Source organism: Aulonocara sp. 'chitande type north' Nkhata Bay, linkage group LG14 (genome assembly GCF_057382095.1).
Source record: "Aulonocara sp. 'chitande type north' Nkhata Bay isolate Kocher_YH1m ecotype deep benthic linkage group LG14, A_spYH_male_GT1.1, whole genome shotgun sequence".
Lineage (NCBI taxonomy): Eukaryota > Metazoa > Chordata > Actinopteri > Cichliformes > Cichlidae > Aulonocara > Aulonocara sp. 'chitande type north' Nkhata Bay.
In genome coordinates this window covers 37,845,280-37,866,566 of record NC_141357.1, presented here as the reverse complement: position 1 = coordinate 37,866,566, position 21,287 = coordinate 37,845,280, and the positions used below count along the sequence as shown (strand labels likewise).

Here is a 21,287-nt window from a genome sequence, read left to right as displayed (position 1 = left end):
AAGCTAGCATGATAATGACACACTGGAATCTTTAGTTTCAGTCACTTCCACGGGTGTGTCTGTGTTCAGTTTACAAAGATCGGAGCTTGTCAAGCTGAGAGGCTAGCAGCTGTTTTTGGTTGCTTGCTGAGGCACATTGTGGATAAACTTCTGGTCTTCCACTTGAGGGGTACACAGTCCACTCCTCACAGGTCCATGTGCCAGTCTCAAGCCCAGATAAATGGAAGAAGCTGCACTGGGAAGGGCATCCAATGTAAAGACTGTGCCAAATCAAATACCAGCTGCTGTGACATACACATTTGGGAAATCAGGACCAGCTGAAAGTATTTGTAATTTACATGATCTAATATACTCTTTTAAAATATTGGTGTAGTGGTTTTCAACCTGAATTCAAAAAAAGCTTTATTTATACATATACCTGGTCCTTACAGAACACTGATACAATGGATGCTCCATGTAAGCACCTGTCTCTCTATAGGGACAAAAATACAATTTGTAATTGTTTGGATAGCATGACTTTTGAATTTACCAAGTCCTGCATAATTCACAGAAAATCACTCACCTTTGTCAAAATAGTGCCCCGTCGTGTCACAGGCCCTGCTTTTTAATTATGTTCAACAATACACTACAGTGAATGATTCTGATGGCAATTATCTGTTTAATAGATTCCAGTTTAACTGAAAAACTGCATTTCATGTACCAGCACCCTATGGCTGCAGAGTACAGAGGCTTGTATCAGTGCGTACACCACTGTGGGTCATTTACCTGCTCACTTGTTCATTTCATCAGTGCAATCAACCGCTTCAGTGTCTGCATTCTTCTGGGCTTCAGCTGTGAATTATTTCAAATGAATACCAAATCATCAGAGACAGAAATCTTCGTCTACTCATATGGGTTTGCAGGATTAAACCTGTGGGTGTAGGAGGTACAGTATGTAACGGGGGGAATTAACATTCACCATCCTTTTCCTAATAGTTCCCCTCCTCAGCATTAATCTGCCATGTTAATCTATGCATTTATGTAGGTCACAGATTATACTGTGTGAACATTTTCAAAAAACTGAAGGAATGAGATTTGACATCCTCCTCTCTTTTGTGTATTTATTAAGTTCAGTATTGGATATTCACTGGCTATGAAGGATCTCATGATAGTCTGTAAAACCGCAAGTAAATGAGGAAGCGGCAGCTATGATCCCTGAATCCATTCTTTATTTAAAAGTTTACTTTTCTGACTTTTCTCTTGAGTCATCAGCAGTGCATGTGTACGGAGTATGTGTGCCTTTTTGCATGTGCATGTGCGTCAACCCTCATCTTCTATCCTTTGGTTTAAGTCACTATTCATCCATCCTGACTATTCATTTGTCTTCCAAGGCTGTGTCGCCTCACGCTCCCTCAGGTTAACAGTATTGGCGTTTACTAGAGATATGCAAAGCACGTTTCCACTTACACAGCGATACAATATTCAGCATTCAACCCTCGTATAATGCTCCCCAGATGCTGCTAATTCTAATTCACAGCCGCACTACTAACAGCAGCCACCACTCATGCCACCTAAACCATTCTCCCCCCCATTCATCCTCATCTTTCTTCAGCATCCTTAGCCCATTCTTTACTTGGTGCATCTGTATGTCAGTCACAGCAAACAAGAGCAGGCACAGATGTTCTTCCTGGGTCATCACTAAAAATAGCAGTTAATCTTCTGGTAACTGTCCTCTGTTTATTTAAAAGAGAGAGAGCGAGAGACACACACACAAACAAAAGGAAATAACAAATCCAACAGCACTGCTTTTTGTATAAAAGAAAAGGAAATGTTTTAAGCATTGAGTGCAGATCATGGAGGAACTGTCTTAAAACCTAAGCTAATCTGACTGATAGCCCTCCTGTGTACTTCCTGTTTAAGACTGAAGGTTTGGATTTTGATCATTTAACTAGCCTCTTCTGAGTTATTATAGACAAGTTAGACAACATTTAAATGGTGCCAGTCAACTTTCCAGATATTGAACATGCAGTTAAATCAACAGTTATCTTTTTAAGTTAAAAACTGTAATACTAGAATCAAATGACCTCAAAGTATGAATGTGTATTCTTGCAAATGTGCAGTATTTTCTTATCATCTTTTCATCTGTTGCTGCTAATACCAGGCACTCTTGAGAATCCTCTGGCAGATGCAATGCGTTTCTTCTTTCTTTAAACAAGCTTTTGTCAATCTGTTTGTGATTGTAAAGGGTTGTAGGCACGTAGACACCTCATCGGCTGATGAAACAGCATGGCACCAGGAGAGGCAAAACACCCACTGCATCATACAGGCGCTGCACCTTAAGTAGAGGGTGATTCCTTCACAGACTGTAAATAAAGGTGGACAACAAAGCTTCCCAGAACAGAACCTACAATATCTTGAAAACTGGTCCACTCATTTGTGCTGGTGTCACACTTTGCAGCCAGCATTACTGTAATGAATGAGAAGATGGAGACATGTTATTGAGGTACCGGCTGGGGCTGGTTGCTGTGTGGGTCATGAACCCTGACCACTCCATGTTAGCAGCGGGGACAGAAGCCTGAGCTAACAAATCAGATTACACAACAAGTAATTATTACTGAAAGACAATATGTTTTGGGGATTTCCTTACCTGGATGACTTAAGACATATTCTGTTTGAACACTGTCGGCCATATCAAAGATAGATGTAGCCACACTGATGTCCCAAACGTTTTGATGTCCCAATGTGAAGTCTGGAGTTGAATGTTATCAATAACTGTTTCTTTTTCTTTATCAAACCAGAAGTGATGAATGAACAATGATTCCAGCCATATAGGCTTTTGAAGCTAATAGCACAACCAATCCCTCAGTGGGAGTAAGAGAAGTAGACCTGTAGCTGGCTAGCTAGCTGACTGGATATTACATGAGAGCTGATGGTAATTTCTTGACAATCTTTTGTTGCTGCTATGTTAAAGTACATGTTAAAGTACATTTTACACCTTCCTCTGACCTCTGGCATTTTGCGCACTTTTACTTTAAGTATTTTCAGTTTTAAAAGTACTTCTGACCATCTTTCTAAACAGGTAACCTTTTAAACGACACAATAAAATAACAATTAAAAAACACCAATAAACGGTTGTTTTTTTTAATCAAGATTTTTAATTGATGTCGACTGCACTGCATTCTTAAATTGGTGAAACGAGTAAGGCACCTTGCCTTTACCCATGAACTCCAAAAACTGCGAACATACGTTGAATATAACCGGGCTTAAGCAGCAGCACGGGATATACAGATAGATGGATAGATAGATATTTCATGGGTGTGTCTTTTTGTTCGAACAGCCTCTCGTGCCCCCCTCCCTCCCTCTGCCGTCAGTCATCCTCGTGAGCCAGCCTGTGCGCCTACAGCCGCCTCCGACGGGCGGGAAGCACGCGCTGGATTCTGTGGCTGATTTTCAAACTTTAAGCGTCTCCTGAGGAATTAGCCCCAGCCGCAGCTGCCACGGTACACAACACCGGGTCGGATACCGAGCGGGTGTAAGCGGAGAATTTGACCGGACGACAGAGGAAATGTGAGCGACAATGTGACGTTTCGGAGCCTCGACAAGGATTATCGCCGTCTCCAACCGTGGGCTGATTTTCCCTCAAAAGATAAGCGACTTTCGGCATGCAGAGCCTGCTGCGGATCTGCGAGCCTCCACCAACGTGAAGCAAGAGCGTAGCTTGTTAAAAGTGCAGCTTTAGCCATCGCTACAAGATTGCTAGTTTTCTCTGAAAGTGCATTTCCTCCCTAAAAACGCTCTCGGAATATCAGTCAGCGGTGTGATTTATAATTGATAACGGAGGACGGAGCTGCCGGACACCGCCCGGACCGGGATTTCATCCTCTTTGGGGAAAAGAAAAGGACTGGCAGCTTCCAGCTGGGCGTGCAGACGGACGGAGACGACGCTCATCACCTGGAATGTTTGGAAAGTGAAATTGTTTTAGGTTATCTGTTTAAAAGGGGCCCTTACTGGAGGGATACCTGCATGATTTTGGGAGCAGTCCAGCCATTCAGAGCCCCTAAAGCGGAAGCTCCTATTTTTGTACTCAAGGACACCTTCAGTGTCGGTGGGTGTAGTTTCTTACAGCCTGGCAGTATTTGGGTTTTGAAGCACAAGCCGGAGCAGGATTTCTACGGGGACTTCAGATTATCGGAATTAAAGCTCTTTAGCCCCTCAGCACCACTTTTCTCTGAGGCTTGCTCTCCAGCATCGATGCAGATAGCTCTTCCGTGCCCGTTACTTTAAATACGCTATTGGAGTAACGTTACTTGGGCTTTTTGAGGCGAATAGGAGTTTTATCAACAGCGGTGTGACCTCCTCCCCTCTGCCACCCACCCATCCTGTTCTTTTCAGGAACTACGTGTACAGGAGTGTTTCTCGTGGCTGTGCACGGTAAGCCCACCGGCACCTGGATCCCTTCTTCGCCCCGTTTTTTTTTCTTTTCTGCTGCCTAACCGCGCGCAAGTCTTTTCCGCTGCCTGAGCTCACTCACACACTCTCTTTCACACACACCGCTTTTTTTCAGCACCAGAAAACAAACAAACAAACAAAAAACTACCAAGATAGCCCCTCTCGCTTCATGTGCAAGGGAAGGAATCGCGCAAGAGGGGAGACCGTGAGTTGGGATAAGGTGCTGAGCCCGATCGGCTTTAAAGCATTTTATTGAGAGGGGAGTCCTCACTGTGATTTCCATTAGTGGACCGATCGGGGGAGAAAGACGAGAGGATTTGTGTGGAGGGGGTAGAAAAGAGACACATCAGGAGGAGAGGAGTTGGTGATCGATGAAGGTAAGGCTGATTGATCGGCTGTTAATAATGCAGTGTGTGTGATGCGCGCAGAGGATGCTCGGTGGGACCGAGCTCTGCTATGCGGTTAATTTTTTTTCGCCCTTGCCACGGGGATGCCAGGCTCATGTTAGAGCCAACAGTAGTTTTATTCTTAGTGCCCAGGAAATGAATCATCGCTGTAATCTGATTAGGCTCCTCCAGAACCCGGCTCAGTGTGCGACTTCTCTGTGTTGTTTGTGGGGGCACTGTCAGTGGCACTGCCGTTTTCTGAGGCTACAGACAGTTTATTTAGAGCTCTCCAAAAAGCTGAACTCTCCGCTGCTTCGAAGACAAACTGCTGTTTTGGCTCTGTGGACATTTCTTTGGCGCTTGTATTGGTTTCCGGGTGCACCGGCCAGGCTGGCAGCCCCGCCGTGCCTGTGTATGGGAATGCGCGAGTGCGTGCACGCATGCTAGGTTTCGCGCGCGTGAATGAATGCGTCCGTTCACGCGCATGCGTGCGTGTTTGTGAGTGGGAGCGCAGTGATAGAAGAACCCATTTTGGGGAGCTCTCTGTTTCTGTCTCACTCTCCGTTTCTAAAGCTGCCTCATCATGCCGCTCCAGCTGACTGCCGTTACAACCGCATCTATTATGAAGGAGGCTAGGAGATGAGAACAAGAGTGAAGGAGAGGTGACGCGGGTGGGGAGGAGAAGGTGATACAGGAAGGGAGGAGGTGGAGAGAACAGGAGAAGGTGTAGAGAGGGGCAGAGGGGGCCGGATAATAATGGGAAAACAAGAGGCATTGTTCCCAGAATGTGTTGGATATAAATCAAAACATAATTATAGCTTTTATTGAGCCTTTAACTTCTGCAGCTACGTGCTCAAAGAAGCAGGTGCTCTGGGAACCATCACACCTGGTCATTTATTGTGCAAGCAAAAAATCCCAGGGAAACAAGAAACATAAAAACAATCAGGCCAAATGCTGTTGTGTGAAAGCTGGAAGATGCAGAGAGGAGCAATGCACAGCAGGTTCTTTGTCTGGGATTTTTGTTAACAGAAGGGAAGGAGCCAAGGAGTGGTTAGGAAAAAGGGACAGCTCCACACTGAGAGAGCTTCTGTTCCACATAAAGATCTGAAAGGGCCAACTGAAAATATCTGCAGATGGTAGCTTCAGTCAAGCTACCAAGTGGAGGATTCAGGACCATGGAGAGCTCCACAGGGGCCGGCATTGCTGAGTTTGCACGTGGCCACTGTAATGTCAGAACCACAGAAACCTCCTACACCGTGCAGCAGGGAGCCTGACATACAGGTGTTTGGGTGCCCATAGTATGGTGATAGCACCATAAACAAGTCCAGTAGCTTGTGGTTAGATTTAAACATGTTAAAATGAATTCAGGATCACAGAGAGCTCCTTAAAGGGCCTAACTTGTTTTCAGCAGAATAGATGGAGTCAGTGCATTTTCAGATCCACTTATAGTTTCCACTTCTTCTTCAGAAAGAATTTTCTGAAATCAGACCCTCTTTTGTTTGGTGTCAGCACCTGGGACACCTGAACAGCTTAAACACAACTGGTTGTACTTTGTGGTTAAACATGCTATTGTGAATTCAGGACCACAGAGCACTCATTAGGGCCTCACTGCTGTCTAAAATGTTTCAGGCACAACAAAAAGAAGTAATGTGGTTACAGCATGGGTAAATTGCAGGAGCAAGCTTTGACTTGGTGTAGCTTCAGTGTTGTATTTTGTATCAGTGTTTTTTTTAACTTGGTATTTATAGTTTGGAAATGTTTAGCTTTAGTTCATTTTTCATAGAGCAGGGATATGTTGAAGATACCAGGCATGAGGAAAAACAGAAGATGACACAAGATTCATAGATGTAGTGAAGGAGGACGTGCAGAGGGATGGTGTGACAGCAGATTACTAGGGACAGGGTGAGCTGGAGGTAGATGATCCACTTTGGTAAGAACTTAAATATTACAAGATGGAAAGTATTTTTCAGAGGAACAATATAAGAACTATCGGGTGTGACAACACTGACAAAGGCTAACTATACTAAACTATTTAAAAACTGCATTTTTATTTAAGTTAAATTTTCTAAGCACACAGTATTGTTCAGTCTTTTTTTCAAAAGCCTATTTTTTTGCCTTCAGTTTGAAAAAAGTGTATTTTTACACCTAGTTTTAGTTTAAATTCAGTTTGCGTTCGCTCTAACCTTGGTCAACACCATGGACAGCTCCTGCAATGCTGGTGGTGCTTTGCAGTTTAAACATGTTAATATGCATTCAGGACCATGACCCTCCTTCAAGGGTCCAGCATGTTTCCAGTATGGTGGAGAGATATGATGAAGAGCTATCAATGATTTCAGAATCATTAATAGTTCTAAGATACGTACAGTGTAGAAAGTCAGTAATATGAGCCCCTCCGGTTTGTTTTAAGCACCATGGACAGTTCTAACACAGTTCCAACACCCATGCCTTCACTTTGTTGTTAGACCTGAACCATGCAGAGCTCGTCAAAGGTCAGGAATAGTGCAGTAGATGCTGACCTTTGATGGCATTCAACAGTCCTCAGCACAATGGAGTAAGCTTATCTGGGTTCAGAGTCACTGATACCGCTTTTCCACCAATGGAAATTGTTGTCATTGTTGGCTTTCAGGACTCAGCCCACATTTTGCCAGGTTTGAGAAATGTTATCATCAACATAGCATTACCAGCAGAAAGTCATGGCATACAGAATGGACTGCATTTGCCAAACATTGGTGAATTTCTTACAGAAGCCCCGCCATAGCCACAATGTTAGGTGGAAATCTGTGTAGCTCTCGGTTGATCACTGGCTTTGTGTCAGCAGAAATTAACTATTGAGTTTGAGTTTCACAAGAATGTAGAGCTGTCTTTAAGAGGTTCTACTTAATTTCACCTGCAACGTAGCTGCTTTTAGGTTGTGGATACATTCTGTAGTTGAAATTGAATGTTTACCATGTACTACTGGGACATGAACTCATCACACACATAAATAATGTTATGGTAAAGCATAACATTTTCTAGCTGGTGAGCCCTTGAATCCCTCTGCCAGGTGGGCTTTTGGGGATCACATTTGTGTTTCTCATCATCCACAGTATGAGCCAGTTTAAAAAAATAGCTCTGAAGCTGCTCCTGTGCTGTTTACCGCTACATCTTTGTTTTTTCTCCATCTGTGCCCGGGGACTGCACAAGGTCATCCTGTGCAGCCATTATCAGATACATTTCATGTTTCTCTTGCTGTGGCCTAGACTCACTCCAGCTCTGGGCATTTCCATTCTCTTCCAACAGGCTAAAGAGGGAAAAACAACAACAACATCCAGCTGGACAAGCAGTTATTGTACATAGTCAAATCTTCCCTCAAATTAAAAACAAAATTTTACTGATACATATGAGTTTGTCCCAGATCTGATTGCAGTGAAGAGCTCCACCAAATATTCCAGAGATAGTATAGCTCTTTAAAAAAAATAACCCAACAACACAAAGAACTCCATCATAGTGTCATTGCCACAATGAGTGCCATGTTAGTTTCCCACTAAGCTTCTTGTAATTCAGAATTAGAATCAAGCACTTTGGAATTAAGAGGAGTTATCGTTAAAAATATTTATAGTGACAGAAACAGATTTCACTGCCAAGTTCTGACATTTTATCCCAAACAAGGACTACAGCTAGTTACTGTAGTCCTTGTTACTGCACATCAACCAGTTCTCCATCCACTGCAGGTTCTGGTTAAAGTGGCACTCCAGCTCACAGTAGACCTCTTGGGCAGAAATAATTGATGGTTACATTGGAGTACATTTGCAGGAGGACATCCATATTTAAATCTAAGAGTAAAATTATTTTACATGTCTTTTGGTAACTGGCTAGAACAGCATGTCTCTTGTTATTGCTCCTTCAAATGTGGAAAAATAGGCAAATATGAATTATTTACTGTATGTGAACAAATACAAACCATCTAGTTGTTCAGCAGGCAGTCTGGCCATTACCTTTGTCTGTGATTAGACCTCTACCTACATAGCAGCTCAAAAAAAGAGTCTGAAACATTTCTAATTTCCTCTGAGGCTTCATTTGTTGGAAAAAGTTGGAAGTTGTTTTTCTACTGTGTGATTGTGTTTTGATCTCTAGCAGCTGTCATGTAGGAACCTGCTTTAGTTTTTGGAAGTGCTTTTTCTTACTGATACCCAACAAGGATTGTTATGTAACGACGCTGTCACTCCAGGTACAGAAAAGCAGGTAAGAGCCAGTCACAGGAATCCAGATCATAAATGTTCATTTACATTCCAGCGGAAATTCTCCATCCTTTCTTGAAAAGCAGCTGAATCACATAGTGGACCACAATAACAACCTGATTGTGGTGGGGAAACATGAGATGGGGAAAGTTCCAGGCTTTCAAAAACTTTCAAAATAAGACTAACAGAATTGTCAGTGAAAGCGAAATGCCGTTAATATTACATGGGATGTATGAGTATGAGTAAAGTCTTTGTGTGGGAAACACTACTATCACTTTTGATTAAGTGCACTTACGGTGCATTAATGTTCTGCAGGTTTAAGCCTGTCATGCTGGAAAATATAATCAAGGAATGCTTCATCCTCATCCCCACAATCGGAGTCAACGTATCTAAGCTGGTCAGGCTTGGTATCATGTAAACATTACTAGATTTTTATTTTCTGCTACTTCTTTTTTTTTTTTTGAATTACCACTGCACAGATGTATGCTCCCTCTCATAATTTGAAGCTAACCTTTTATATCTAATTGTCGGTACTTGCAGAGAGAGACGAGCTGCCTTTATATACATGTTTAAAGTTAACTGCCTCCTGAAAACATCAGAACTTATCTTCTGCATTACATGTGCTCACAACAGCACTGGCATTGTTTCAGCATATTAGGGGCTGTGTGTGAAGTTGCAGTGGTTTCAATATCTTATTAGGAGCCCGAAAAGCTGCGAAAGCTTCAAGGACAAACTGAATTGGAAGCACAGATTAGGAGAGTAGAACGTTTTGATAGGTGTTACATTTCTCCCATATTTATGTTTTGTTAATATTGTGTCCAAAAAACTTTAATTATTTTTTCGTCACCCTTTCCAGTCTGAGTGTGGGCTGCGAGTTCGGTGTGAATGTGTGTTGTAAGTTGTATACATTTTATTAAAATACATGTGGTTGCACAAGCAGAAGAACAACACCAGCCTGGTAGAAGGAGACAGGTGGACAGACAGGCAAGCAGACTATTTGGCTTGTGCGCTCTTACTCATACAGTGAGCAAGACACAGACTGGCTTAAAGCAGGTAGGCAGACAGACACCAGACATGTAAAAGAGCAGTTGAAGCAGGTGGCTGTGATAATAGACTGAAATGTGTTAATGTGGCTGCAGTGATGCATTGTTTTGTGGTGACTGTTATCATATGGAGAGCATTACAATAGGCTTCACATCCCATTAGCAAACAGTGAGCAAGAGCACATCCCCACCTCCACACTTACTCTCAGTACAGCACTTTGATGCGTTTCCCATTTTCTGCTACCTCTGACACATTTGTTGCTCTTTTTGTCAGATGGCAGAGAAAAGATTTTTGAAACCTCTGCAAACACGGCTGAAAATGTGACTCACAACAAAGGCTCTGGATACTAAAGCTGGAGTTTGCACCTGTTTGGGTTGCAACTAATCACAGTTTACGTTTTGATTATTTCTCGAAAATAAAGTAAAATAAAGTAATGGTACCCTTGTGGCTTCTACCAGTCACTTGTCAGTCTTGAAGCTCTGTGGAGAATGACCAGTTAATCTAATGTATGTGTTTAGTTTGTGGGAAGCTGCTAGAGGGACAACAACAGCTCCAGCAAGGCTGATTCAAGACAAATATAAGATGAAACCCGTCTCGGTGTGTTAAATATGTATGTCAAGTCCATTTCTACACATATTTAAATCTAAGAGTAAAATTATTTTACATGTCTTTTGGTAACTGGCTAGAACAGCATGTCTCTTGTTATTGCTCCTTCAAATGTGGAAAAATAGGCAAATATGAATTATTTACTGTATGTGAACAAATACAAACCATCTAGTTGTTCAGCAGGCAGTCTGGCCATTACCTTTGTCTGTGATTAGACCTCTACCTACATAGCAGCTCAAAAAAAGAGTCTGAAACATTTCTAATTTCCTCTGAGGCTTCATTTGTTGGAAAAAGTTGGAAGTTGTTTTTCTACTATGTGATTGTGTTTTGATCTCTAGCAGCTGTCATGTAGGAACCTGCTTTAGTTTTTGGAAGTGCTTTTTCTTACTGATACCCAACAAGGATTGTTATGTAACGACGCTGTCACTCCAGGTACAGAAAAGCAGGTAAGAGCCAGTCACAGGAATCCAGATCATAAATGTTCATTTACATTCCAGCGGAAATTCTCCATCCCGTCTGGTTAAAGAATTAATCTGCAGCTTAATCTCCCAATGTAGAACTATACCCCCAATCCCTCCGTCTATTCACCCATCTGTTTCCTCGTCCATCTGCCCGTCCAACCAGGCAGCCTGTTTTCCCTGCCTGAACTCACTTTGTAGTCTTCCTTCCTGCTTTCTTTTCCCTGTTGCAGGTGCTCTGCAGGTGGACTGTTTTCATCCTGAGACACTACATTAAAATGAATGACGCTAATCCGTACTTCATTCTACAGCCCGCAGGAGGTCCTTCCTAGCAAATTTCATTTCTTCTCTACTCTCACTGCTTTGGAGGTGTCCCCCCCCCCCCAGCTTATTCAGCCACGGTGTGCCAACGCGAAAGCACTAACAGGACTACTGCTGCAGAAATAGCAACTTAAATTACTATAATTTAGAGGTGTGTATTTATCGTAATTCTTCCCCATTTTAGATCTCTTGGTTCCATTATGCTAAAATGTTACTGTAATGGCCGAATGCTGGATTCAAAATCAGTGTCAGCTTTGCTGTTTCATTTTCTAGTTAATCTCAATGTTATTTTTTTTTACCCAACGTTGTAATGTCCACACCCACACAAACACACCACAAATACTGTAATCATGGTGTTAATTTGTTTCTCCTGCTCCTCTTTTTCACCTCGCCTCCTCCTGATTTCTCTCCAGCTTATTTTTGTACAATCTTTTTCTCAAAAGATTGTGCGATGATCTTTTTTTTTCATAAATAGATGGCAGAAGTGTGACCTACATTTCTACCGAAATAAGGGATTGCTGTGTCTTTGCTTTGTTACACTAGTGGAGAAATTAACAGCGGTGTAAAAAATGATTGCCTCTAACTGCACCCCAAACCCAAAGTACCTGTTTTTGTCAAGATGTCAGGAGCTTAATGTAGATGTTTCTAATTTGCCAAGGATGACAGGAGCAATGTGTGAATTCAGTTTTAAAAAAACCTCCACACTGAGAAACGAAGCAGTATAACACCTCAGGGTAATGCATCTGTTAAATAACAAAATCTGTTCCTAAAAATGGTGTCTTCCGCACATTAAAGCAGTCAAGCATTGAAGTAAATCAATTAAATTGGTTAAAGCCATGAATTTATTTTAGAGTTTAACTGCTAAATTAATGATTAGCACTATAAAGAGGGATATACTTTATTTAAAGAACACATCGGGTAAGTTTTACAACTGGACATTGTGTCTTCCTTGTGATGTAAAACAAACGTTCCTGTCTGAAATGACAAACCACATTCCCTCAGAGGACGGTACGAATCCAGACTCACAGCAGATGACTCTGAGGTGTAACAAGGGGGTTGTTTCTTTCCTCTGCCCTGCCACTGGAATGAGTCTTCATGTGTGATCTGACATCTTAGGGATTAATGAGAAAATGGTGAAACGTGTCAAGTCTAAATTGAATATGAGTCGCTGCCGGTGCGGACCCCCGGAGGACTGTCAGTGCGAGGACACATAACAAGAACAACTCCAGTGTAAATCCAATATGCATATCAGCGTGCTAATCTCAGCAGGGATGTGATCTAATGCTCATCACATTACACTCAGTTTTTCTGTTTCCATAGCAGTCAGTCGCTCCATCACGCTCTCCCCGTCTTTCTCCTTTCATGCCCTTCCTTCTCCTATTTTCTTTATTATTTTCCTTTCCTTTTTCAAGTTGAAGGTCATATCTGACAGCATGCTGATGGATGGTGCAGTACAATTTGGGACACATGAGAACAGCGTGTGTGTGTGTGTGTGTGTGTGTGTGTGTGTGTGTGTGTGTGTGTGTGTGTGTGTGTGTGTGTGTGTGTGTGTGTGTGTGTGTGGACACGTTCAGTAAGAATACGCCAGATCAAAAATGGTGAGAAATGATACATTTATTTTTTTTTTTTTGGTGACTTTCTTAAAGTGTCATTTCTTAAGCGGCGCAAAAAGAATAAAATGTTGATCATCAATTAGCTTGTATCAGTCTTGAGGATTTTGAAGTAGGATTTCGAGTGAATCCCACACTGTGGCTTTATAATTACACACTCAAAGCATCAGTTAGTGATAGATTTTTAAGATTTCTGTATCGGACTTCTCTAAACAAAAACGACTGCGCTGAGCAGATCATCTCAGAGTTGGTGTTAATAAATGTTGAACAACACTTTATTGAAATTAAGTTATTGGAATGGAAAAAAGCCTAAGAGGATAGTTGTAAATGAATAAATCTGGTTGTACTGGTTCATATGCTTGCACAGCACACTGCCACCAGGCACAGCAATCACACCCACTGTGGTCTTCATCACGGTTACACATATTTATTTTTCTGAAGAGGTGCACATCCAACCCAAATGTAAAGCAAATCAACAGAGGTCAAATGGACAGATCTTTAAGATCTTTATGAAGCAATCCATCCATCCATCCATTATCAGGGACACCTCCTGTTGATGTTGTGCAGCAGCAGTCTTTGTCTGAGCTTCTCATCCCGTCTCTGAGCCTGATCCCAGACACGCTTCAGAAGAAGCGAATTTATGCCATTTGCAGCTGTAATCTCATTTTTGGGTTAGTACTATCACTGCTTGTGGTCAGGTGAGGGGAGGAATGTTGATCGACCAGTAAATAGCTTTGCTTTTTTAAGCTATGTTAAATATTTCCTGCTTTCAACTTCTCACACGGGAGGATTCAATCACTGAAACCTCTTGGGAGGTGTTGAACATGCTTGAAGCTGATCTTGGAGCTGGTTAGCTGAAGCTAATTAATGTCACACTTAAGTTTGACAATAAAAAAAAAAAAACATGCCTTCAAAACACAGATAATAATTTCACTGCATCATGTCCCTTATGATGTAGTGGACTGTCAGTGCGTGCCATGTACTGCAAAGCCTCATGCAGCTCTGTTTGTCTGTCATACAGGGTTAAGGCTGTGCTGCTGCCGGCCCGCTTCTCCTCCTGAATCATGTGGAGCCTTTCAAAGGCCAAAGGGTGTCTTTGTGTGTCAGGCCCCTTTGAGATTAAAAGACTTGGGATTTTACCGGCAGGAATACATGACTGCTGTAGAGCCGGATGTGACAGAGAGTGGGAGAAGCAGATGGAGGTTGCTGTAAGGTGAAGCCTCTGTAGATTTACCCTCCATTTCACTGTCCATCAGACACAGTTTGAGTGCACGCACACATGCATGTGCACAGACACGACAGGGAGGTAAATCAGTGCCCCTTGTTCTTGTGAACCCTGATTCCTCCGGTCTGCTCCTCCTCTCACCTTAACTCAGTGTTTTCTTCCACATCCTTGTTACTGTTCATATCAGAGATCTTCATGACTCACAAATCCCACTCTGAATTAAGTCTCTGTAATCGTTTGGAACTCTGGAACATTTTCTTCTGGGAATTTGCAAATCCCCTTAACCCTTTCCATCTGAGTGGGTGCAGTACCGAGACCAGGCTTTATATTCTTATTAAAATACAACCCATTTTGTGAAGGCTGCAGAGCATGGCACATTCAATGAAGAAGGCAGAAGAAGAAAACAGACACACAAACACTTTTCTGTTGCACTGAATTTTATGAAGATGGCTTTTTAGCTTTTAGCTTAGATTTTCAGAAGCTTTTAGAAAATATTGAAAAAGGGTACCTCTGACTCATCGAAGAGTTTTTTTTTTTTTTTTTTTTTCATATCTCGGTTTGGCTTTGTGATGGGAAGAGAAAGACTCGTGTCTATCTTAATAAGACAGATTACAGTGGTGGAGATGTTACCGCCTGGCTCAAAGTAGACCTGGGCGATATAAGATTTTTTCATATCACGATATATTTTTTTCATTTCAGGCGATAACGATATATATCACGATATAAGCCAAATAATTATATTTGTAAGATTTAAATGTGCCGTTGCTCACAAGTAAAATGTGAAATAATCAGCAGCTTGTTTTGATTTAAATATTTATTTCCCATAATAAGTTCAACAGGGTATTAAGGAACACGAGACTTTTTCAGATAAATAAAGGCAAATATTGCAAACTACACAAAAGGCAGCCGCTAAAGCGTTTAAGTTTCAAAATAGAACAAACGAAACAGACTAAACTGTCAATTCCACTTAGAAACAAAATATTAATTCTAAAAATAAATCTTAGTTTGTTTTACAGAATAACAGACAAAACTGACTAACTTTTGTCAATATTAAATAAACTGAGAACTAAAAGGAAATTCTCAATCTCTCCTTGTTGTATAGCTTAGCTTTTCAAACAGTTTTAACAGTTACTTTAGTCTGACAAAAGCCGAATGACGAATTAGCGCTTCCAGTCAGAGATTGAGCATGCACCACTTTATTGTATTTCCAGACTTGCTTTCGGCACAATTTACAGTGCGCGCTACTCTGTTTTTTGTCAGACTTGAAATAGCCGAAATACCTTCACACTGCGGAACTTCTATGGCTCTTCTGTTCGACAATCTCTCCGGCATTGGAACCATCATCTGTTTTCTCTTCGGTAACCTTCGGTCACGCTCTCGGTTTCTCTAGTCGGCGCACTCATTTCCTCCATTACCCGGGCGGCACGGCGGCTGGCTGCTTCCCAAACAAATACACATGTGCGGCTTGGCACTTGTGCTGTACGTAACAAGTCACGTGACGTGACGCTGCGGCTGTGATTGGTTCGACTCTGCACTACTTAATTTGGATTGAATGTTTTTTTTTTTTTGTTTGTTTTTTAAAGAGAACAAGAGCGATGAGGCCTATCGCAATAGTTTAATTTTTCTATCGAGAAAAAGTTATTTCGCAATACATATCGTTATCGTTCTATCGCCCAGCTCTGGCTCAGTGTTTTTTCTTATTCAATGTGGTGGGGATGTTTTCTAGCCTGGAGCTTTAGAGGGCTAAAATACTTAAAGCCTTTGGATTTATTTGACTGAGACAGTAAGAAGCCAACACACTGACAAACCTGTTGATCAGTTTAGCTTTTACTGTGTGAAAAATAGCTCTTTATTTCTCATGACGGTAGTCACGATCTTCATCTGAAGTAGTATCCAGGTAGCCGAGACATTTGAAGCTGCTTTGGGCTGTGTTTGGCTCAGTTACTTTATTATTAGTTAGTTTTAATTTTTTTGTGGGCCATACATAGTCCAAAAGTCACAATACATCACACACATGGCTTAATAAGGCTGATCTGTGGTCAATCAAGGCTAAATGTGGCCAGTACAAAGCTTCGCATATGGGCCACGTGTGGGCTCATGTGTGACATGCGGCCATGACCCAAAATTGATTCTATTTGGACCGTCTTACAATTTAAATGCACAAGAAGATGCTTAATGTCTTTGCCCTACTTTCCAAGGCTATGTGTCTTTACAGTTTTTAATTGCCTCATTTTATGACTGTCAGTTTCATCTGTGTTATCATTATGTGATCGCACAGTAAAAGACGATGTCCATCTGACAGTGAGGTTGTGAAACCACCTTTTAACATTTTTTTTTTTTCATAAAATATTTAACCATGACAACCCCCCCACACCCAAATCACTCTCTCACACACACACACACACACACACACACACACACACGTTGGGACATCTAATTGACATAATGCTTTCCCTAGCCACGTACGCTAACCCTAACCATCAAAAATGAATGCCTGACCATAAACCTAACCATAACCCAATTGTAACCCTGACATTAAAACCACATCTTGAGTCTCAAAAATGAGGACTGGGTTTTTGGTCGATTTGGTTCCCATAAGGGCTGTTGGTCCCCACAAGTATAGTAAACGTCTGATTTTTGTTCCCCACAAAGACGTTAATACCTGTCCATAGATACATATATTCACTAAACTATCATAATGGTTTGGGTTCAGTAAAAAGACTTTTGGCTTCATAGAATAATACTGAACTCCTTTTCTTTCTTTTTCAGCAAAACCCAGCAGGTGTTAAATAACAGGCTTCATAGAAACCTAAAAATACCCCAGAGATCTTTCTGCCCATCTCTGTCTGTCTAGTTCTCTTTGTCTCCGTCTCTCTCCCAAACACTCCTATCTCTCCGTCCTCCTTATTAGCCTCTCTTCCTCCTACGTCCACTCTTCCTCTCCAATCCATGCCTCTCTTCTTCCCCTCACTCACGCCTCTCTCTCTCTCTCTGCTTTCAGTGTAAACACAGCCTGTGATTCAGCGCTGCTGCAGTTCAGCCATCCTGCTGAGGCAGAAAATGGAAGCTTGTTTTTAGCATTGAACGCTCAACTCGCCAGGATAACTACAAACTATAGGATGGAGGGGCATCAAAGCAAGAGTGAAGGAGGAAGGAAAAGCAGGATTAAAGAGAGATAGACAGTGAAGGGCAGAGAGAGAGGATAGATCGTAGCCAATTACGTGGCTCAGCTTAGTGTGAACAGTGGGACTGGGTGCTGTCAGCGGCCTGATAAAAATAGACACAATCTATTTGGATGTGTGTGTGCGTGTGTTTTTGTGTTTGTGTTTGGTTATTGTATTTGCACTCTTGTATCAGAGTTTGTTTTACACATGTGCACCACTACTAGCATTTAGCTCCTGATTAATTAGGTATCACAGTTGTGTATACATAAGTGTGTGTGCGTGTGCGTGTGCGTGCGTGTGTGTGAGAGAGAGAGAGAGAGAGAGAGAGAGAGAGAGACAGAGAGAGAATAGTGCAGAAGGATGGCAGGGAGTAAACAAAATTTGTTTAACTGACTGAGTTTCGCCTTCCTAGTCAGGATGAGTAGTACTACCCCCCCCCCCCCCCCCCCTCCCTCTCTCTCTCACACACTCTGTCAGAGAGACATTTGACCAGAGCTACCATGACCAATTATAAAATCACCTCTGAAGTAGTTTGTGTGTGAACACTCTCTCTCTCTCTCACACACACTCACACACACTCACACACGCGCACACACACACACACACACACACACACACACACACACACACACACACACACACACACACACACACACACACACACACTGTGCTGAATGTCATGTTTGATGTAATGAGTTTCATGGGTGAGTGTCTCCATGTAAGGTAATGGTAAAGGTGAGATGAGAGCTAATCTGTCACACACTGGCAGCGGCGATGGACAAGAAGAGAGAGAAAGAGAGAAAGGGCAGAAGAAGGGAAGGTAACGTGAGAGGAAGCAGGGTGAAGTGAAGGAGGGAACATACAGAGAGAATGGGATGTGAGAGGTAGAGGCAAGAAAAAGAGAAGGAAAGACTGTTTTGTTTTTGAGTCTTCTGCTTCAAATATAAATACATGTGAGGAATCTATTTTCACAATTGCCTGACAAAATATTAAAATTCTGTGGATGAAGACATTTCTTGATGGGTAAAAATAGAGAAATAACGTACCTGCCAGCAGCTCAGACAATCTGACACATGAGACGTGGCAGAGAAATAGTGAGAGGAGATGTTCACCTGAAGGCACACAGGAATTACAGTACATAACACAGATTGATAGGTGATAATATTTGATGCAGTTGCTTGTTTGGGTAGTGCTTAAGCTCCACCATCTTGGGCAGCAGTTTGTGGCAGTAGCCCCTTATTGGCAGCATTAATGTTAACCAGCTCTCCACCTGCTGTGTGTTCTGGTTACAGCAGCCCTCCAATTTACAGCAGATCACAATTATATTATCACCTGCTGCAGTGCAGACAGTGGAGCTGAGGTCTGTCCAGCAGCGACAAGGACCTCCACAATAAACTCTAACCTGTAGGGCAGTGGCTGTCAAACTGTGGGGTGGGTCAGACGGGTGGGAGCACCTGCAGGTGGGGTGCAGATCAACGGGAAAAGTGGGAGGGGGTATTTGGGATCAAACTAAGTTTAATAAATGCGATTTTTGGAGGGACGAATAAATTAAAAAGGCATTGCTGATGCTGAGATCCTAATCATGATCATGAATCTATTTTTAACAACCAATATGTGATGTGGATGTGTTTGGCTGCTTGATGAGAGAAAGTTTGAGAACCACTGCCTTAGGGGAACAATTCAGTCTGTCTGTAGGAAGGACTGCATGATAGCATGTAGATCGATGGATCCCAACAGGAAATGCATGTGAGAGTGAAGCGTTCACCATGATGTGACCTTTTGCTTAGTCCCGTCTTTCAGCAGTGAGCTGAGAGTTTCTGATGTCGTATTAGTGTTCTGGATGTGCAAAATGTTGATTGAAGGGTGAGTGTGGCTCACACTGTTGTGAGGTGTAAATCATGAGATTCTGATTGAGGCTTTTTGTTTTTTTACTATAATGTGACCATCATTTCCAAAATTTACATCATGTCATATTCAGTAAGACTTAATCCCAGTGATTGTAACTGCATAGAGAAAAACGTATGCTAGTGCTGGTTACAGTCTGAATCAGTGGGTCCCAAACGTTTTTTGCTAGGCCACCCTTTGTACAAGGTCTTTGCCTCCATTGCAGTTTATTCCACAGCTCAAACCTTTTGTAAACAATTAAACAAATAAAATAAATAAAAGTAAACTGCAATAAATTAAATTAGGTTGCAATAAAATAAACCAATCAACAAATGAAATTATGGTGTAATTATTTAACATATAGTTGTTTTGGTTTTTTGGTTTGTTTTTTTCCTTTGTAAGAATATTCAACATTGCTATTAATACATTTTTCCAAAAATGTCTCTCTGTACAAAATGGGTTTAACAACATAAACCCATTTCGCCTTCAACACCATTCTTCCCATGGGCCTGAAGGACAAGCTGGAAAACACAGGAGTCGACCAGCACCTCACTACCTGGATTTTGGTCTACCTCACTGAGCGACCACAGTATGTGAGAACTCAGGGCTGTGTGTCGGACAGGGTCGTCTGCAGTACGGGGGCCCACAGGGAACGGTTCTGGCTCCGTTCCTCTTCACCATCTACACTGCAGACTTCTCCCACAACTCCACCCAGTGCTTCCTGCAGAAGTTCTCTGATGACTCTGCAATAGTCGGCCTCATCACTGATGGGGACGACAAGGAGTACAGAGAACGGACCCAAGGCTTTGTGGACTGGTGCCAGCTGAACTACATCCAGATCAACACTATTAAAACCAAGAAGCTGGTGGTAGACTTCCGCAGGCACAAACATCCTCCACTGCAACCACTGAACATCCAAGCTATGGACATTGAGGCTGTGGACAGCTACAGGTACCTTGGTGTTCATCTGAAAAACAAACTGGACTGGACTCATAATTCAGACGCCCTCGACAGGAAAGGGCAGAGCAGGCTGTACCTGCTGCAGAGACTCGGGTCTTTTTGAGTGAAGGGCCCACTCCTGAAGACCTTCTATGACTCTGTGGTGGCCTCAGCCATCTTTTATGGTGTGGTCTGCTGTGGTAGCAACATCTCTGCCGGGGACAGGAAGAGACTGAACAGGTTGATCAGAAGGGCCAGCTCTGTTCTAGGATGCCCCCTGGACCCTGTGGAGGTGGTGAGCGACAGGAGAATGGTGGCTAAGCTGTCATCCATCCATGCATCCATCATCCAGAGTGGGCGATCGTGGCTCAAGAGTTAGCAGTTCGTCTTGTAATCAAAAGGTTGCCGCTTCGAGCCCCGGCTCGGACAGTCTCGGTCGTTGTGTCCTTGGGCAAGACACTTCACCTACCGCCTACTGGTGATGGCCAGAGGGGCCGATGGCGCGATATGGCAGCCTCGCTTCTGTCAGTCTGCCCCAGGGCAGCTGTGGCTACAACTGTAGCTGCCTCCACCAGTGTGTGAATGTGAGATTGAATGGATAGTGGAATTGTTAAGCTCTTTGAGGGTCTTGAAAAGTGCTATATAAATGACATCCATTATTATTATCCCTGTTGGACAACATCTCCCACCCCATGCAGGAGACTTTGACAGCACCGAACAGCTCCTTCAGTGTCTGTGGGATGGAGAGATTTTGCAGGTCTTTACTCCCTACTGCTGTCAGACTCCACAACAAAGACTTTTGCAGCTGATCAAACACACAAACCCACACATGTGCAATAAGACTAAGAGCAATACTCTTTTCTGATAAAGTTGTATTTTTACTCAGTTGTATATAGCATTTGTATTCTATTTTTATCCTATTGTATACAGTATTTTATTCTATTCTATTCTGTACAGTTGTGTACAGTATATTATTGTTATTGTGTTCCAGTGTTCTCTAATTTT

The 21,287-nt window shown here is 42.4% G+C and overlaps 1 protein-coding gene across 5 annotated transcripts in view; it reads left to right on the top strand.

Moving 5' to 3' along the window:
* The first annotated feature begins 3,371 nt into the window (after nucleotides 1-3,371).
* Nucleotides 3,372-21,287, top strand: part of LOC147315212 (leucine-rich repeat and fibronectin type III domain-containing protein 1-like protein) — a 422,384-nt gene continuing 404,468 nt past the window's right edge. For 4 of the 5 annotated variants that reach the window (XM_086262476.1, XM_086262475.1, XM_086262473.1 and 1 more), the window contains exon 1: nucleotides 3,372-4,805. The gene's annotated coding sequence lies outside the window, so the exon portion shown is untranslated. The remainder of the gene's footprint in view (nucleotides 4,806-21,287) is intronic. The other variant, XM_086262477.1, reaches the window with a different exon arrangement.